Source organism: Heptranchias perlo, chromosome 32 (genome assembly GCF_035084215.1).
Source record: "Heptranchias perlo isolate sHepPer1 chromosome 32, sHepPer1.hap1, whole genome shotgun sequence".
Taxonomy (NCBI): Eukaryota; Metazoa; Chordata; class Chondrichthyes; order Hexanchiformes; family Hexanchidae; genus Heptranchias; species Heptranchias perlo.
The window spans coordinates 32,478,888-32,495,679 of record NC_090356.1 but is presented as its reverse complement, the minus strand read 5'-3'; the positions used below and the strand labels follow the sequence as shown (position 1 = coordinate 32,495,679).

Here is a 16,792-nt window from a genome sequence, read left to right as displayed (position 1 = left end):
TAGATTAATTTCCAGTTTGAGGCATCTTAGTGACTTCGGGGTGATTTCATCAAGGTTTATAAGATGATGAAGGGAACAAATTGCGTTTGTGTAGACAAGTTTGTTTCGACTAAATAGGTTAGGGAGGACCAGGGGTCACAATCTCAAGTTGTTTAAGGCCAGATCTGGGTTAGATGTCAGGAGATGGTTCTTTTCCCAGAGAATAGTGGGCAACTGGAACAGGCTGCCAACTCGCGCGGTGGGCACCGATTCGTTAAATTCCTTCAAGCAAGACCTGGACCAGTTTCTGGCTGGCGATCACCTGGTACAAAATGCAGGTGCTGGGTAACATCAACCAAGGCCAGAGTGATCTCCTGGACTGGTTTTGATCGCCTAAGGGGGACGGAGAGGAATTTTCCAGATTTTTTCCTCGAATTGGCCAGGGTTTTTATCTGGATTTTTGCCTCTCCCTGGAGATTACATGGTTCCAGGTGGGGTGGGGTGTGTATATATTGTGATGCACAAAGCATCACAATAGTGTGGGAGAGGCTGGATGGACCAGAGGGTCTTTTTCTGTCTGTCACTGTTTGTATGTTTGTACGACCATCACACATCAAAGATTCACATCTGCCAAGCATGTACATCATCACCCCTTCCCATTGCCGCAAATATATTGATAAAAAAGCAACAAATGACAGTGCTGATTGTCTGAAACATTATTGGACGGGGCGGCAAATGACCAATGGACATGCAGGGATGAAACCTGCAAATGAAGAATCAACAAATATCTACCAATCAATAACTAGCAAGTAGGAGAAGTGAACCAATGAAATAACACAAATATTTTTGAGGGGAATATTCAGGAATATAGGAAAGTACAAGACCGAGAAAAGTTCTGAAGTCGATCAGCCGCCCCAAAAACTAACATACCCCACTCTCCCACTCCCTCACCTGTCCAATTCCTCTTAAATTTTTCCATATTTTCTTCTTCCACTGCCTTCCCGGGAAGCATTTTCTACATCTTCATCAACGTCTGCAGAAAGTAATTTGTTCTAAACTCACTGCAACCTTTACCTGTTCCTAGCTCGAGCCCGTGTAACCCGTTTTAGAGGTTGAGCAATCTGAAACATATTATTGGGATTCAATTTATTGACTCCTTTAGGATCCTGAATACTTGAATAATATTTCCCCGTGAGCCTTGTCTTCTCCAGAGTAAATAGCCCCTGGCACTTCATAGCTCGGCTGCGCTAAGCTGGCTATCAGTTTGGTTGCCCCTTTTCTACACTGTCTCCAATGACTGGATATCCTTGCTGTGACCAGAATTACACATATTAATCCATCTCAGGAGCTGGCCCCCTATTCTATGCCTCTCTACCTTGTGGACAAATCACATGTGTGGTACAGAATTAAAAGCCTTGCTGAAGTATAAATATCTCACATCACAGGATTTCACTTGTCAACACGGTCCGTAATTTCCTCTAAGATCTCCAGCTAATTTGTTAGGCCTCAGCCTGAGCTGATTCCTTCCCACCCCTATCTAGGGGTTTCATTAATCCCTCTTTCAGGAAGTCTTCTAATACTTAGTGTGCCCTCCCTGACCTGTAGTTAGACCTCTCCTGGCCCTGTCTCTCTTTCTAAAGAATGGTTTTTATCCTCAGGCACTACTCCCATTTCTAAGAAATCTCTACAGGTAATGACCAGTTTTGTTGGCTATGTCTTTAAGTGGACTTGAATGAACTCCGTCTAGGCCTGGTGCCTCGTCTTCCTTTAACTTCCTCAGCTGAGCAGTAACAGTCTCATTTCTATTTCTTTCAATACTTCCTCTGAACTCAACCCCCAACTCTGAGATTTAACTTCAGTGCTGGGGAGATCCTCCATGAACACAAAAAAGACAAATTCATTTAATATATTTACCATCCCTTGCCCACTTAGGGTCTTTCAAGGCCTGGCTGCTTCCCTTTCTCATTTGTTTCCTGTTAATGTATTTATAGAACTGCTTGACATTTCTTTCAATCTTTTCTGCTATCCTCTCCTCATTTTCTGTTTTAGTTCTCCTGACCAGTTTGTTAACCTCCGTCACCTTGTTTTTATATTTATTGTGGTGCAATTGTGCGACTCATAGCTTTATACTTTAGACACAATCTTTTTTGCGCCTATCAGGGACTCGGGTATAGAGGAACCAAGCGGCAAATTTGTGGCCTGGATGATTTCCCATTAATTGAGTCATTGGAACCATCATCATCTCTAACTCCTTCACTTCCAGTTATTTATCTGTCTATGTCTTTCTTCCTTCATTTCCATCTATCTGCATCTCTTTCCTCCTTCATTTTTGGCTGCCACTCTCTCTATCTCCTCTATCAGTTTTATCTGCTGCTCTCTGTCTCCTCCTTTGCTTCTGTCTGTCCTCCATTTTAGTTTCTCTTTCCAATCCTCTCTCTCCCTGCTTGCCTAATTCCTTTCTCTATTAGTTATTTGCCTTCCCTTTTCTTACTCTCTCTTGCTTGTCCCTGCAATCACTCATGGGGAAAGGCAGCCTCACAGGTGGGAACGCAAGCTAGCAGACAAGTTGGAGGCTGCAGCATCATCATAGGCTTGGCGGAATGGGGTGCTGCCCTATGTTAGGAGGTCAACTGAGAGGCTCACAGCTGTGAGCTTTCCATGGACTGTTGAGAGTGGCAATACAGTCATGTGTCAGCTGTGGCTCAGTGGTAGCTCTCTTACCTCTGAATTAGAAGGTCATGGGTTCAAGTCCCACTCCAGAGACAAACTCATAATCTGGGCTGATGCTCCCACTGCAATACTGAGGGCGTGTTACACTGTCAGAGGTGCTGTCATTTGGATGAGATGTTAAACTGAGGTCCTGTCTGCCCTCTCAGGTGGATGTAGAAGATCCCATGGCACTATTTCAAAGAAGAGCAGGGGAGCTTGCCCCAGTGGTCCTGGCCAATATTCACCCCTCAACCAACATCACTAAAACAGATTATCTGGTCATTGTCACATTGCTGTTTGTGAGATCTGGCTGTACACAAATTTGTTGCTGCGTTTCCTACATTACAATAGTGACTATGCTTCAAAAGTACTTCATTGGCTGTAAAGCACTTTGGGCCATCCTTTGGTCATGAGAGGCGCTATATAAATGCAAGTCTTTTTTCTCAACCACCCCTGATCAATACGATGCCTCCAACAATCTCACCCAGACAGCTGTGCTCTTGTGGAGCCTCGAGTTGGTCTTTCCTCCATTTCAGTAGCTGAGATATTTAATCTGGGACTGCATTCCCATTCTGTCAGGAGATCTCGGCCTCCACCCACAATCTTCATTGCCATTGAGCCAACGAGGCCCATGATTAGAGTCGCCAACTCTGGTTGGACGTTTTCCTGGAGGTTTCATCACATGACCTCATGCTCTAACCGCCTCGCCTAGTCAAACAGCAATTTTCCCATCTCCAATATTTATATAACCAACAAACAAAGGTGTTCAAAGAAGATGAAAAAAAAATATTTTTTTAATGTTCCTATTACTTTTCTCCCGGGTTGTTCACAGCAGTGTTCAGGGGATTAATCTTTAATTCCTGGAGACTCCAGGACAATCCTGGAGCATCGGTAACCTTACCCTTGATGTTTTTTTACACTGTCCCTGTATACGGGCTACATCATGCCCCCAGTACTGGTTTTAGTGGCATCCTCGAGCTCAGCTAATACTACATTTTGCCTCTGCATTGTTATTCCTCACCCACACTCACTCATTACCCAAAAAGTGTCTTTACCCCCCCCCCCCACTCCAGATTCCCAGCTCCCAGTCACTGCCTGGCCCTGCTCTCTTATCACCTTCCAGCCACCAGCAGGTCCAGGACTTCCCTCTTCTTGCGGCCAGTCGGCAAATGGTATGTTGGCCTTCATTGCAAGATGGTTTGAGTACAGGAGCAGGGATGTCTCACTGCAGTTATACAGGGCCTTGGTGAAACCACACCTGGAGTATTGTGCGCAGTTTTGGGCTCCTTACCTAAGAAAGGATATACTTGCCATAGAGGGAGTGCAGCGAAGGTTCACCAGGCTGATTCCTGGGATGGCAGGACTGTAGTATGAGGAGAGATTGGGTCCACTCGGCCTCTATTCACTCGAGTTTAGAAGAATGAGAGGGGATCTCATTGAAACATATAAAATTCTGACAGGGCTAGACTGGATGCAGGGAGGATGTTTCCCCTGGCTGGGGGGTCCAGAACAAGGGGTCACAGTCTCAGGATACGGGGTAGGACATTTAGGACCGAGATGAGGAGTAATTTCTTCACTCAGAGGGTGGTGAACCTGTGGAATTCTCTACCACAGAAGGCTGTGGAGGCCAAGTCACTGAATATATTTAAGAAGGAGCTAGATAGATTTCTAGACACAAAAGGCATCAAGGGGTATGGGGAGAGAGCGGGAATATGGTATTGAGATAGAGGATCAGCCATGATCATATTGAATGGCGGAGCAGGCTCGAAAGGCCGAATGGCCTACACCTGCTCCTATTTTCTATGTTTCTATGTCAGAGGTCTGTCCCTTGCCCTCCCCCTGCCCATGTGGGAGTGTAAGATGATGAATGAAAAGGTGCTGTCTCTTCCCCCAGTGCTGGCGGTCTCTGGCCACCCATCCCATTGCTTCCACGTACTCCCCCAATGTTGTCACACTGTAAGAGGTGCTGAGATTAAAGCGTTAATTTTTTTCTACACTTGCATATACTTTGGTCTCGCGATTGTTGGCCACTTGTGCCTGGAGGAGCTTGGACCTGTCAATATTGAAAGAGCAGAGGTAGATTTATGTTGCATGGTCCTTGCGTTGATATGTTACTAATGAGGCCTTGAGAGGGTGTTCGCATCATCACATTCCTTCCTGGTGATTTACACACTAGGGAAAAAGAGGGAGGAACAAAAATAATTGGAAATTAGGTTTTTGTAAAACTAATTAAAATCAAGCAATTATACTCTCTAAAACATTTCTGGTTAGTTGAATGAAATATTTCAAGAGATCCCACAGACCTGAGTCAGTCATTTTGATTGAACAGGTCACCTGGAGTCAGATTCTCTGCGTTAGTTTAAGTTACGTGCAGTCGGACTTCAGTCACTCACTCACGAGGATTTCAAAGGAGTTTAGCGGGTTTTAGAAGGGAATTAGGAGGCTTATGAAAAGTTTTGAAAAGTTTAAGAATGGGAAGTTTGAAGGTTTTAGAGAGGTCAAGTTATTTTAGATCAAAGCAGGAGTAGAAAATGTAAACATTGTTCCACAAATTGATTCAATAGCCTAAGGTCCAAAGCACAGAGAGAAGGTGTAGTATAAAAGACAAAATACAGCATGTGCCAGGTTAGCCAGAGCTGGGAAACAAAGAACTGGAAGCCAACAAAAAGAAAGACTTGCATTTATATATTGCCTTTCACAACTGCAGGGCGTCCCAAAGCGCTTTACAGCCAATTAATTACTTTTTGAAGTGTGGTCAGTGTTGTAATGAAGGAGGGTGATATGCTGAATATAAAGGACACTTTCCCTGATGTCTCCTTCAGGTAGAAGGCCCTTTCCAACAGTGTACAAGGCCTGAGCAATTGAGCAAGTAGCACTCAGTGCACTCAGTCCTGAACCCTCGATTCTGCGGCAAGCAAAGTTTCAGAAGGTTTTGAGGCAGTGCTACATATAATGCACTAAAGCAGTGCTTCTGATATCTGGACTGATCAAAGAGGGGAGAACCCACACAGCCCGAAGGAAAGGCCTGCAACATTGGCTGGACAGGGGGTAGGAGGGATGGAGGAAGAAGGGGAGGAGGAAGAAAGAGAAGATGAAGAAAGAGAGGATGAAGAAGCGGAGAATGAAGAAGGGGAGGAGGAATGTTCAAGACTGACACATGGCCGGGCCCACTGTCATGTCAAGGACTTTCAGTTAAAACCATCCCAGTATCCTCTCTATACTGCACCCTCCCCAGATTGACATGCTCAATCAAATCCCCTCTGTCTTCACCACCATTGCAACATGTTTACCCCCATAAGTTATGTTTTACAAAAATAGTCCTGTATTTATTGTTCCAAAGACAGACCCTGCCAAGTTACTCCCCTTACAAGGGCTGCGCATTGGGTATTACTCCGGCAGTGCAGCCCGGTTTAGGTGTTTGCAACCTTTGACCTCCTCTGTATTCTTACTGAACCCTATCAGCAATTAAATATGTTTCCATTTTAACCTTCACAAGTCCACTGATCAAACCAACAATGCAGCTGCACACTCTTCAAACTGTTGAGGAAACTAAAGCATGTGAGAGGGGACTCGGGTGGTCCAGCTCCAGGAGGCTCGAGGCCTTCAAGGACGATTTGGGTCAGGTCTGGAAACTGGGGCTGCAAAAATCTCCCACACACCTGGAGAGCTTTTCAGACCGCTCACCCGGCATTTATTCAGCCTGCCCGAGTGCCTCCTGGCTCATCAGCCCCAAACCCTTCCCACCCACTCACTCATTCCCTCCTCGAGTGTATCTCACTCACTCACTCATCCCCCCTCGAGTGTATCTCACGCACTCACTCATTCCCCCCTCGGGTGCATCTCAGCCACTCACTCATCCCCCCCCGAGTGTATCTCACCCACTCACTCATCCCCCCTCGAGTGTATCTCTCACTCACTCACTCATTCCCCCCTCGAGTGTATCTCACCCACTCACTCATTCCCCCCCTCCCCCTGAGTGTTCCCCATCTCACTTCCCTGTCCCGAGTATATTTTACCTCGCCTGTCCTGAGTATATTTTACCTCGCCTGTCCCGAGTATATTTTACCTCGCCTGTCCCGAGTATATTTTATCTCGCCTGTCCCGAGTATATTTTACATTGCCTGCTCACTCTTCCACCTCGAATACCAACTCTCACTCAGTTCTCCCAGACCTCACCGGGGACCGGCTCCCAGTGCAGCCTGGAATAACAACCTTCGCTTATTTGTTGGTATTAAAGGGCAGCAGAGATGAAATGCGGCAATGAAGTGGAGTCCACATCTTTAATGGACCCACTCACATCGCTTTCGTGGCAAATAAAACCAGGAGACCTCAGGGGAAACAATGTCCTGATTTAGCTCTTTCACAGGGTGAGAATTCAACACACACAAAACCAATTGATGTAATGAGTTTTGTTTATTCCTGAATATCCCGGGTGTATCATTCCCATATTGATGCTGGCAGACTTCAAAATTGAATTTGTAGCGACAAATTAACATGACTGCAGCCAACTACCTCGATCAGGCCTTCAACATCACATTGGGTGCCCTTCAAATCTTTTCTCGACAGAAACTATTTGGGATGCAGCTCCTTTTCATCTGGTTGTAAAGTAGAAAAAAAGTAATTAACAAAAAGCGTTGCTGATTCCTAAATCTCGGCAGTGTCACTGGCTTATTGGAAGTGCTGAAGAGCAAGAATCAACAATGGAATTTGGGCTCCCACATCTGAATCTCAGGAGCACGCACTGACAGGAGCCCATATATGGAGGCCCGACATCTTGTGCTAAGTTTTTCTTTTAAATGATATGATGGGTTTCCCCCGTTGCTCACTCCTGTGCTCACTGACCTACCTTTGGCTCACCTTAATTTTAAAATTCTCATCCTTGTTTTCAAATCCCTCCATGGCCTCACCCCTCCCTATCTCTGGAACCTCCTCCAGCCCTACAACCCTCCAAGATCTCTGCGCTCCTCCAATTCTGGCCTCTTGCACATCCCCGATTTTAATCGCTCCACCATTGGCGGCCGTGCCTTCAGCTGCCTAGGCCCTACGCTCTGGAATTCCCTCCCTAAACCTCTCTGTCTCTCTACCCCTCTCTCCTCTAAGACACTCCTTAAAATCTACCTCTTTGACCAATTGTAAACAATTTTACAACACCAAGTTATAGTCCAACAATTTTATTTTTAATCCCACAAGCTTTCAGAGGCTTCCTCCTTCCTCAGGTGAACGGTATGGAAATAACATTTTCGAATCCTTCGCATTTTAAAATCACAGAACAATGCCTGGTGATTACTGCCCGTTGCCAAGGCAATCACAGTGAGCAGACAGAAAGGTGTCACCTAAAAAGGCCACCGAATGTACAAACCCCTAAAAACAAAAGGAGAGAGAGAGAGAAGGAAGACAGTCAATGACCCGTTATATTAAAAACAGATAACATTTGTTCGCTGGTGGGGTTACGTATAGTGTGACATGAACCCAAGATCCCGGTTGAGGCCGTCCTCATGGGTGCGGAACTTGGCTATCAATTTCTGCTCGACGATTTTGCGTTGTCGTGTGTCTCGAAGGCCGCCTTGGAGTATGCTTACCCGAAGGTCGGTGGCTGAATGTCCTTGACTGCTGAAGTGTTCCCCGACAGGGAGAGAACCCTCCTGTTTGGCGATTGTTGCGTGGTGTCCGTTCATCCGTTGTCGCAGCGTCTGCATGGTCTCGCCAATATACCATGCTCTGGGGCAACCTTTCCTGCAACGTATGAGGTAGACAACGTTGGCCGAGTCACAGGAGTATGAACCGTGCACCTGGTGGGTGGTGTCCTCTCGTGTGATGGTGGTATCTGTGTCGATGATCTGGCATGTCTTGCAGAGGTTACCGTGGCAGGGTTGTGTGGTGTCGTGGACGCTGTTCTCCTGAAGGCTGGGTAATTTGCTGCGAACGATGGTTTGTTTGAGGTTGGGTGGCTGTTTAAAGGCGAGTAGTGGAGGTGTGGGGATGGCCATAGCGAGGTGTTCGTCATCATTGGTGACATGTTGAAGGCTGCGGAGAACATGGCGTAGTTTCTCCGCTCCGGGGAAGTACTGGACGACGAAGGGTACTCTGTTGGTTGCGTCCCGTGTTAGTCTTCTGAGGAGGTCTACGCGATTTTTCGCTGTGGCCCGTCGGAACTGTCGATCGATGAGTCGAGCATCGTATCCCGTTCTTACTAGGGCGTCTTTCAGCGTCTGTAGGTGTCCATCGCGTTCCTCCTCATCTGAGCAGACCCTGTGTATTCGCAGGGCCTGTCCATAGGGGATGGCCTCTTTGACGTGGTTAGGGTGGAAGCTGGAAAAGTGGAGCATCGTGAGGTTGTCCGTGGGCTTGCGGTAGAGTGAGGTGCTGAGGTGCCCGTCTTTGATGGAGATTCGTGTGTCCAAGAAAGAAACTGATTCTGAGGAGTAGTCCATGGTGAGTTTGATGGTGGGATGGAACTTGTTGATGTTATCGTGTAGTCTCTTTAGTGATTCCTCACCGTGGGTCCATAGAAAGAAAATGTCGTCGATGTATCTGGTGTATAGTGTTGGTTGGAGGTCCTGTGCAGTGAAGAAGTCCTGCTCGAACTTGTGCATGAAAATGTTGGTGTATTGGGGTGCGAATTTGGTCCCCATGGCTGTTCCGTGTGTTTGGGTAAAGAACTGGTTATTGAAGGTGAAGACATTGTGATCCAGGATAAAGCGGATGAGTTGTAGGATGGCATCTGGAGATTGGCTGTTGTTGGTGCTGAGTATTGATGCTGTCGCAGCGATGCCGTCATCGTGGGGGATACTGGTGTAGAGTGCCGAGACGTCCATCGTGGTGACCAAGCTTTTGATCACCTGTCCTAATATCTCCTTAAGTGGCTCGGTGTCAAATTTTATTTGATAATCACTCCTGTGAAGCACTTTGGGGCGTTTTGCTACGTTAAAGGCCCTATATAAATGCAAGTGGTTGTTTTTGTTGACTAAATGCAATACAGATCAGAGGGTTCAGAGGGTTCATTCCCAGTTTGTGCTGACTTAGCCAATCTCAGCTGGGGCCTAGAGTAGGATTTCGTGCCTCTAGGGTAGGAACAAGCATCAGCCAAGATTCTCCCCCTTGATTGCCTGTTGAACCCTGTGGGGTAGAGATTTTTTGGCGCCCCGTTTTGGGCAGAAGGGGGGGCGATACGGCCTCAACTCACGCCCGAACCGGGAGGCCTGAGACTGGCCTGATATTGGGCCTCAGGCCTTATCTAAATAATCTGAGTGAGCTGCCAATGCCGGTTGGACCTCCACAGGCAGCTCACACTTGTCCAGGGATGAATTTCAGGTGGCTTGCCTCACTGGCAGCAGCCCTCAGGAAGGCCTCGAGAAATCCCGAGGAGGAGGGGAGAGACGGAGAGTGGGAGGAGGGCGATCGCAGCCGGTAGCTGCCCTTAGGAGCCGTGTGGGGCTGGGAGGAGCACTTGTCTTTGCCTGAGGCCGGTTTCTAGGAGCACCCACGAAAGCTGAGTGGAGGCCCAGAGCCTGCCCCACGCCTCAGGTCAGCAGTTTCCTGATGGGGTCTAGAGTCGGCGTTAGGCCCCTCATTTATAAACGCCCAAAAAAAGGACCTGACCCAATCTCAGGCTGGATGACTTCCAGGCGTCCTTGGGACGCAGGACTTCGCTCCCCGAAACTAGACCTCGTTATATCCATTTTATGGTGTATAACGGGCACAACGAGATCTAGTTTCTACCGTGTGCCTGTGTGTGAGAGCGAGTGTGAGTGAGTGCATGTGCATGTGAGTGTGAAAGTGAGTGTGTGAGTATGTGAGTGTGTCTGTGTGTGAGAGCGAGTGTGAGTGTGTGGTAAATTTTAACGCCACAAACGGGTTGCCTGGGGGCTGATGGGAAGGTAAAAATTGTAAAAACCAAAACCCACCTCCAACCCGCCCACTTCCGGTTTTAACGGAGGCGGGTCAAGGGGCGGGCGACCAATCCAGTCTCAGGAGGCGGGTCAAGGGGCGGGCGACCAATCCAGTCTCAGGAGGCGGGTCAAGGGGCGGGCGACCAATCCAGTCTCAGGAGGCGGGTCAAGGGGCGGGCGACCAATCCACTCTCAGGAGGCGGGTCAAGGGGCGGGCGACCAATCCAGTCTCAGGAGGCGGGTCAAGGGGCGGGCGACCAATCCACTCTCAGGAGGCGGGTCAAGGGGCGGGCGACCAATCCACTCTCAGGAGGCGGGTCAAGGGGCGGGCGACCAATCCAGTCTCAGAAGGCGGGTCAAGGGGCGGGCGACCAATCCACTCTCAGGAGGCGAGTCAAGGGGCGGGCGACCAATCCAGTCTCAGGAGGCGGGCCAAGGGGCGGGCGACCAATCCACTCTCAGGAGGCGAGTCAAGGGGCGGGCGACCAATCCAGTCTCAGGAGGCGGGTCAAGGGGCGGGCGACCAATCCAGTCTCAGGAGGCGGGTCAAGGGGCGGGCGACCAATCCAGTCTCAGGAGGCGGGTCAAGGGGCGGGCGACCAATCCACTCTCAGGAGGCGGGTCAAGGGGCGGGCGACCAATCCAGTCTCAGGAGGCGAGTCAAGGGGCGGGCGACCAATCCACTCTCAGGAGGCGGGTCAAGGGGCGGGCGACCAATCCAGTCTCAGGAGGCGGGTCAAGGGGCGGGCGACCAATCCAGTCTCAGGAGGCGGGTCGGTCAGTAAAATCTTTTCGGGAGACCGTGGACCTCCATTTTTACAGGTTTTTTATTTTTAATTCCTGCGGGCCGGATTCCCGGGCCTTCCGATTCACGTCATGTAAGAGGAAGCGGGAAGGCCCGTCTCAGCAGGTAAGTGCCTTTATTGCACTGCTTGTGGGCCCAGAGGAGCAGGATTATTTCCTCCAGGACCAACAAGCCTACCTGCCGCGATCCCACACACTCGATCGACTGACACCCCCCAGCCCCCACGATCTCTGACCGCCCCGATAACCCCCTGACCCCGATGACCCCTGATCCCCCAATGATCCTGACCCCGACTCCACTTGATGACCGACCCCTGACCCCGATGACGCCCCCCAGTGACTAACCACCCCCCCAATGAAACCCAACCCAGACTCCACCCCTCCCGATAAACGAACCCCACCCCCCCACCTAAGGCTTACCTGCTGGCATCTGCTCCTGTCGGATTGACCGGCAGCCTGTCCACCTGGCTGGCCTGTTGGGCGGGAAACCTACAGAAAAATAATGAAAGATGTCCTTACGTCAAAATCGTAAAGACGTCCGGGAAACCCGTACTTCCAGGCTATACGCCCCCCACCCTACCCCCGCTCTCTTCCCAGCTCCCTGTGTGTGTCAGTGTGCGAGTGTGTGCTTGTCTGTGTGTGTGTGAGAGTGTGTGTGTGAGTGGTGTGAATGTGTGTCTGTGTGTGTGTGTGTGTGCCTGTATGTGAGTGTCAGTGTATGAGTGTCAGTGTGTGAGTGTGTGTGTGTGCCTGTATGCGAGTGTCTGTGTGTGAGTGTGTGTGTGTGTGTGTGTCTGTATGCGAGTGTCAGTGTGTGTGTGTGTGTATGTGTGTGTGTCTGTATGTGAGTGTGAGTGTGAGTGTGTTTGTGTGAGTGAGTGCGTATAGGCCAATGAGGACAGAACCAGGTCTGTGATATGAAGCCCTCCCAAAGGTGAATAGCCCACCCTGTACTCACTCTCCAGGGTCACAGATAAAGAATGGTCCCTTGGGCATGGCACAGGAGGGCGGCTGATGCCCATTGAGACACGTGGAAAGGCACGGAGAAACACATGAAGCAGATTTTAGTCATTATACAAGGTGGTTTTTCAGTTCATATTCCAGATGTCAGCAGTCAGCCCTCTCCCAGTGATAACTCCCACCGTGGAGGCAGAAGGTTGTACGAACATACGAATTAAGAGCAGGAGTAGGCCATTCGGCCCCTCGAGCCTGCTCTGCCATTTGATAAGATCATGGCTGATCCGGTTGTGACCTCAACCCTACTTTCCCGTCTACCTACTATGACCTTTGACTCCCTTGTTAATCAGGAATCTATCTAACTCAGCCTTAAAAATATTCAATGACCCTGCCTCCACCGCTCTCTGGGGAAGGGAGTTCCACAGACTCACGACCCTCTGAGAAAAAAATTCTTCTCATCTCCGTCTTAAATGGGAGACCCCTTATTTTTAAACTCTGTTCCCTAGTTCTAGTCTCTCCCACAAGGGGAAACATCCTCTCAGCATCTACCTCTTCTAGTCCCCTCAAGATCTTATACGTTTCAATAAGATCACCTCTCATTCTTCTAAGCTCCAGTGTGTACAGGCCCAACTTGTCCAACCTTTCCTCATAAGATAACCCCCTCATCCCAGGAATCAGTCGAGTGAACTGCCTCTAAAGCAATTATGTCCTTTCTTAAATAAGGAGATCAAAACTGCACACAGTATTCTAGATGTGGTCTCACCAATGCCCTGTACAACTGTAGCAAAACATCTCTACTTTTATATTCCATTCCCCTTGCAATAAATGACAACATTCCATTTGCCTTCCTAATCACTTGCTGTCCCTGCATACTAATTTTTGTAATTCATGTACCAGGACACCCAGATCCCTCTGTACCTCAGAGTTCTGCAATCTCTCTCCATTTAAACAATATACTGCTTTTCTATTCCTCCTGCCAAAGTGGACAAGTTCACATTTTCCCACATTATACTCCATCTGCTAAATTTTTGCCCACTCATTTAACCTATCTATATCCCTTTGCAGACTCCTTATGTCCTCTTCACAACTTACTTTCCTACAAACCTTTGTGTTATCAGCAAATTCAGCAACAATACATTTGGTCCCTTCATCCAAGTCATTGATATAGATTGTAAATAGTTGAGGCCCAAGCACTGATCCCTGTGACACTCCACTCGTTACATCTTGCCAACCTGAAAATGACCCATTTATGCCGACTCTTTGTTTCCTGTTAGCTAACCAGGATGGGTTCAAGGGAGAGATTAAATGGAAATGCAATCAGAAAGATTGTTTAAAAAGATATCCCTGTAATTAAAATCCATTCTCACTTTTACTTACTTTTAAATTTTGAGGAAAAATTTCCCACTCAATTAGAAAGGCATAAAGATGGCTGGAGGAGGGGTAATGCTAACAATTTCCCAGAGTGTCATGTGTCTGCCTTGGCTCAGTGGTAGTACTCTCATCACAGTGGTATCACTGAGTCAGAAGGTTGTGGGTTCGAGACCTGCTCCAGAAACTAGAGCCCATTATCCAGGATGACTCTCCAGTGCAGTACTGAGGGAGTGCTGTACTGTCAGAGGGTCAGTACTGAGGGAGTGCTGTACTGTCGGAGGGTCAGTACTGAGGGAGTGCTGTACTGTCGGAGGGTCAGTACTGAGGGAGTGCTGTACTGTCGGAGGGTCAGTACTGAGGGAGTGCTGCAATGTCCGAGGGTCAGTACTGAGGGAGTGCTGCAATGTCCGAGGGTCAGTACTGAGGGAGTGCTGCAATGTCCGAGGGTCAGTACTGAGGGAGTGCTGCAATGTCCGAGGGTCAGTACTGAGGGAGTGCTGTACTGTCGGCGGGTCAGTACTGAGAGAGTGCTGTACTGAGGGAGTGCTGATCGGTCAATGCCCTGTGGGTGGCGGAGAGGGCCCAGGGGCTATGTGGCCGGGTCCTGCTCCGACTTCTTGTGTTCTTTAGATTTGTGGTTGGGATCAGATCAGCCATGATCTTATTGAATGGCGGAGCAGGCTCGAGGGGCCGATTGGCCTACTCCTGCTCCAATTTCTTATGTTCTTATGTTCTTATGTACTGTTGGAGGTTCAGTACTGCTCCAGAAACTAGAGCCCATTATCCAGGATGACTCTCCAGTGCAGTACTGAGGGAGTGCTGTACTGTCAGAGGGTCAGTACTGAGGGAGTGCTGTACTGTCCGAGGGTCAGTACTGAGGGAGTGTTGCACTGTCCGAGGGTCAGTACTGAGGGAGTGTTGCACTGCCCGAGGGTCAGTACTGAGGGAGTGCTGCACTGTCCGAGGGTCAGTACTGAGGGAGTGCTGTACTTTCGGAGGGTCAGTACTGAAGGAGTGCTGCACTATCCGAGGGTCAGTACTGAGGGAGTGCTGCACTGTACGAGGGTCAGTACTGAGGGAGTGCTGCACTGTACTAGGGTCAGAACTGAGGGAGTGCTGCACTGTCGGAGGGTCAGTACTGAGGGAGTGCTGCACTGTCCGAGGGTCAGTACTGAGGGAGTGCTGCACTGTCCGAGGGTCAGTACTGATGGAGTGCTGTACTGTCGGCGGGTCAGTACTGAGAGAGTGCTGTACTGAGGGAGTGCTGATCGGTCAATGCCCTGTGGGTGGCGGAGAGGGCCCAGGGGCTATGTGGCCGGGTCCTGCTCCGACTTCTTGTGTTCTTTAGATTTGTGGTTGGGATCAGATCAGCCATGATCTTATTGAATGGCGGAGCAGGCTCGAGGGGCCGATTGGCCTACTCCTGCTCCAATTTCTTATGTTCTTATGTTCTTATGTACTGTTGGAGGTTCAGTACTGCTCCAGAAACTAGAGCCCATTATCCAGGATGACTCTCCAGTGCAGTACTGAGGGAGTGCTGTACTGTCAGAGGGTCAGTACTGAGGGAGTGCTGTACTGTCGGAGGTTCAGTACTGAGGGAGTGCTGCACTGTCGGAGGGTCAGTACTGAGGGAGTGCTGTACTGTCAGAGGGTCAGTACTGAGGGAGTGCTGTACTGTCGGAGGGTCAGTACTGAGGGAGTGCTGTACTGTCAGAGGGTCAGTACTGAGAGAGTGCTGCACTGTCGGAGGGTCAGTACTGAGGGAGTGCTGTACTGTCCGAGGGTCAGTACTGAGAGAGTGCTGCACTGTCGGAGGGTCAATACTGAGGGAGTGCTAACTGTTGGAGGTGGCATCTTTCAGATGAGACATTAAACCGAGATCCCGTCTGCTGTCTCAGGTGGATTCAAAAGATCCCATGGCACTATTCGAAGAACAGCAGGAGACCGTATTGTGCACAAATTGGCTGTTGTGTTTCCCTATGTTACATCAGTGACAACACTTCAAAAGTACTTCATTTGTGTGAAGTGCTTTGGGATGTCCTGAGAACGTGAAAGGCGCTATATAAATGCAAGTTCTTTCTTAATATTGTTAGAGATGGGTTCAGATAACCCAGTGAGAGGAGTGAGATATGAGAGAGGGGTATGAGGAAAATGTGAAGGGATTGAATACCGGGGGCTCGATTTTAAAAGTAAAAAACAGGTGGGTTGGGGGTGAAAATTGCCATAATTTCAGACCCACCCCCAACCTGCCTCCAACCCGCCCATTTCTGGTTTTCAGGAGGGGGGGACAAAGGGAGGGGGGAGCAACCCGCTCCCTGGAGGCGGGTCAGGCCTTAAATCCTTTCAAGGAGGTTTCAGGCCTCCATTTTTTACAAATTCCCGATATCAGCCCCAGGAGACCTGGATTCCCAGGCCTTCTATTTTACACCACGTGAAAGGAGGCGAGAAGGCCCGAGATTAACAGGTAGGTGCCTAGAAAGGCACGGCTTGTAGGCCCGGAGGAGCAGGAGTGCTTCCCCCGGGCCCAATAAGCCGAGCTGGACCGCCCTCACCCCCCCCCCCCATCGCGGACCCCTTACCCCTGATAGCAGACCCCGGCCCCGACCCCAAACTTGATCCTCCGACCCCGACCCTCTGATCCCGATCGCCCGACCCCCCGACCCTCCCCCTCAATGACCACGGACCTCCGCGATGACCCCTGATCCCGCCCCCCCGTTACTGACCCCCGATCCCATCCTCATGACTCGTGACCCCCATGCCCAAATTTATGCCCACCCATGCCCCTTGCCCACCTGTGCCCCTTGCCCACCCATGCCCCCTGTGCCCTCCCCCCATCCATACAAGCAAAGACCTACCTGCAGACTTACCTGAAGACCTCCTCTCCCTGGCTGGTCTCCCGATCGACTGAGACCAGCCAGTCAATCAGGCCGGTCAGTCAGATGGAAAACCGGAAAAAAAATAATTGTAAGGACGTCTGGGAACCCCGTACTAATGGGTTTCCCGACCTCAAAATGACCCCCTGCCCCCTTCCCGGCTCCGTTTGAAAATTGAGACCTGTTTACTGTTGTAAATGGATATTTTTT

General features: G+C 49.5%; 1 long non-coding RNA gene across 1 annotated transcript; it reads right to left on the bottom strand.

The window, feature by feature from the left end:
- Positions 1-4,236: 4,236 nt before the first annotated feature.
- On the bottom strand, positions 4,237-16,607 carry LOC137300879 (uncharacterized). The gene is made up of 4 exons (XR_010958174.1): positions 16,577-16,607; positions 11,802-11,870; positions 7,201-7,283; positions 4,237-4,860 (listed from the first exon to the last, which is right to left on the bottom strand). It is a non-coding gene; the product is annotated as an uncharacterized lncRNA (long non-coding RNA).
- Between the last annotated feature and the right edge of the window lie 185 nt (positions 16,608-16,792).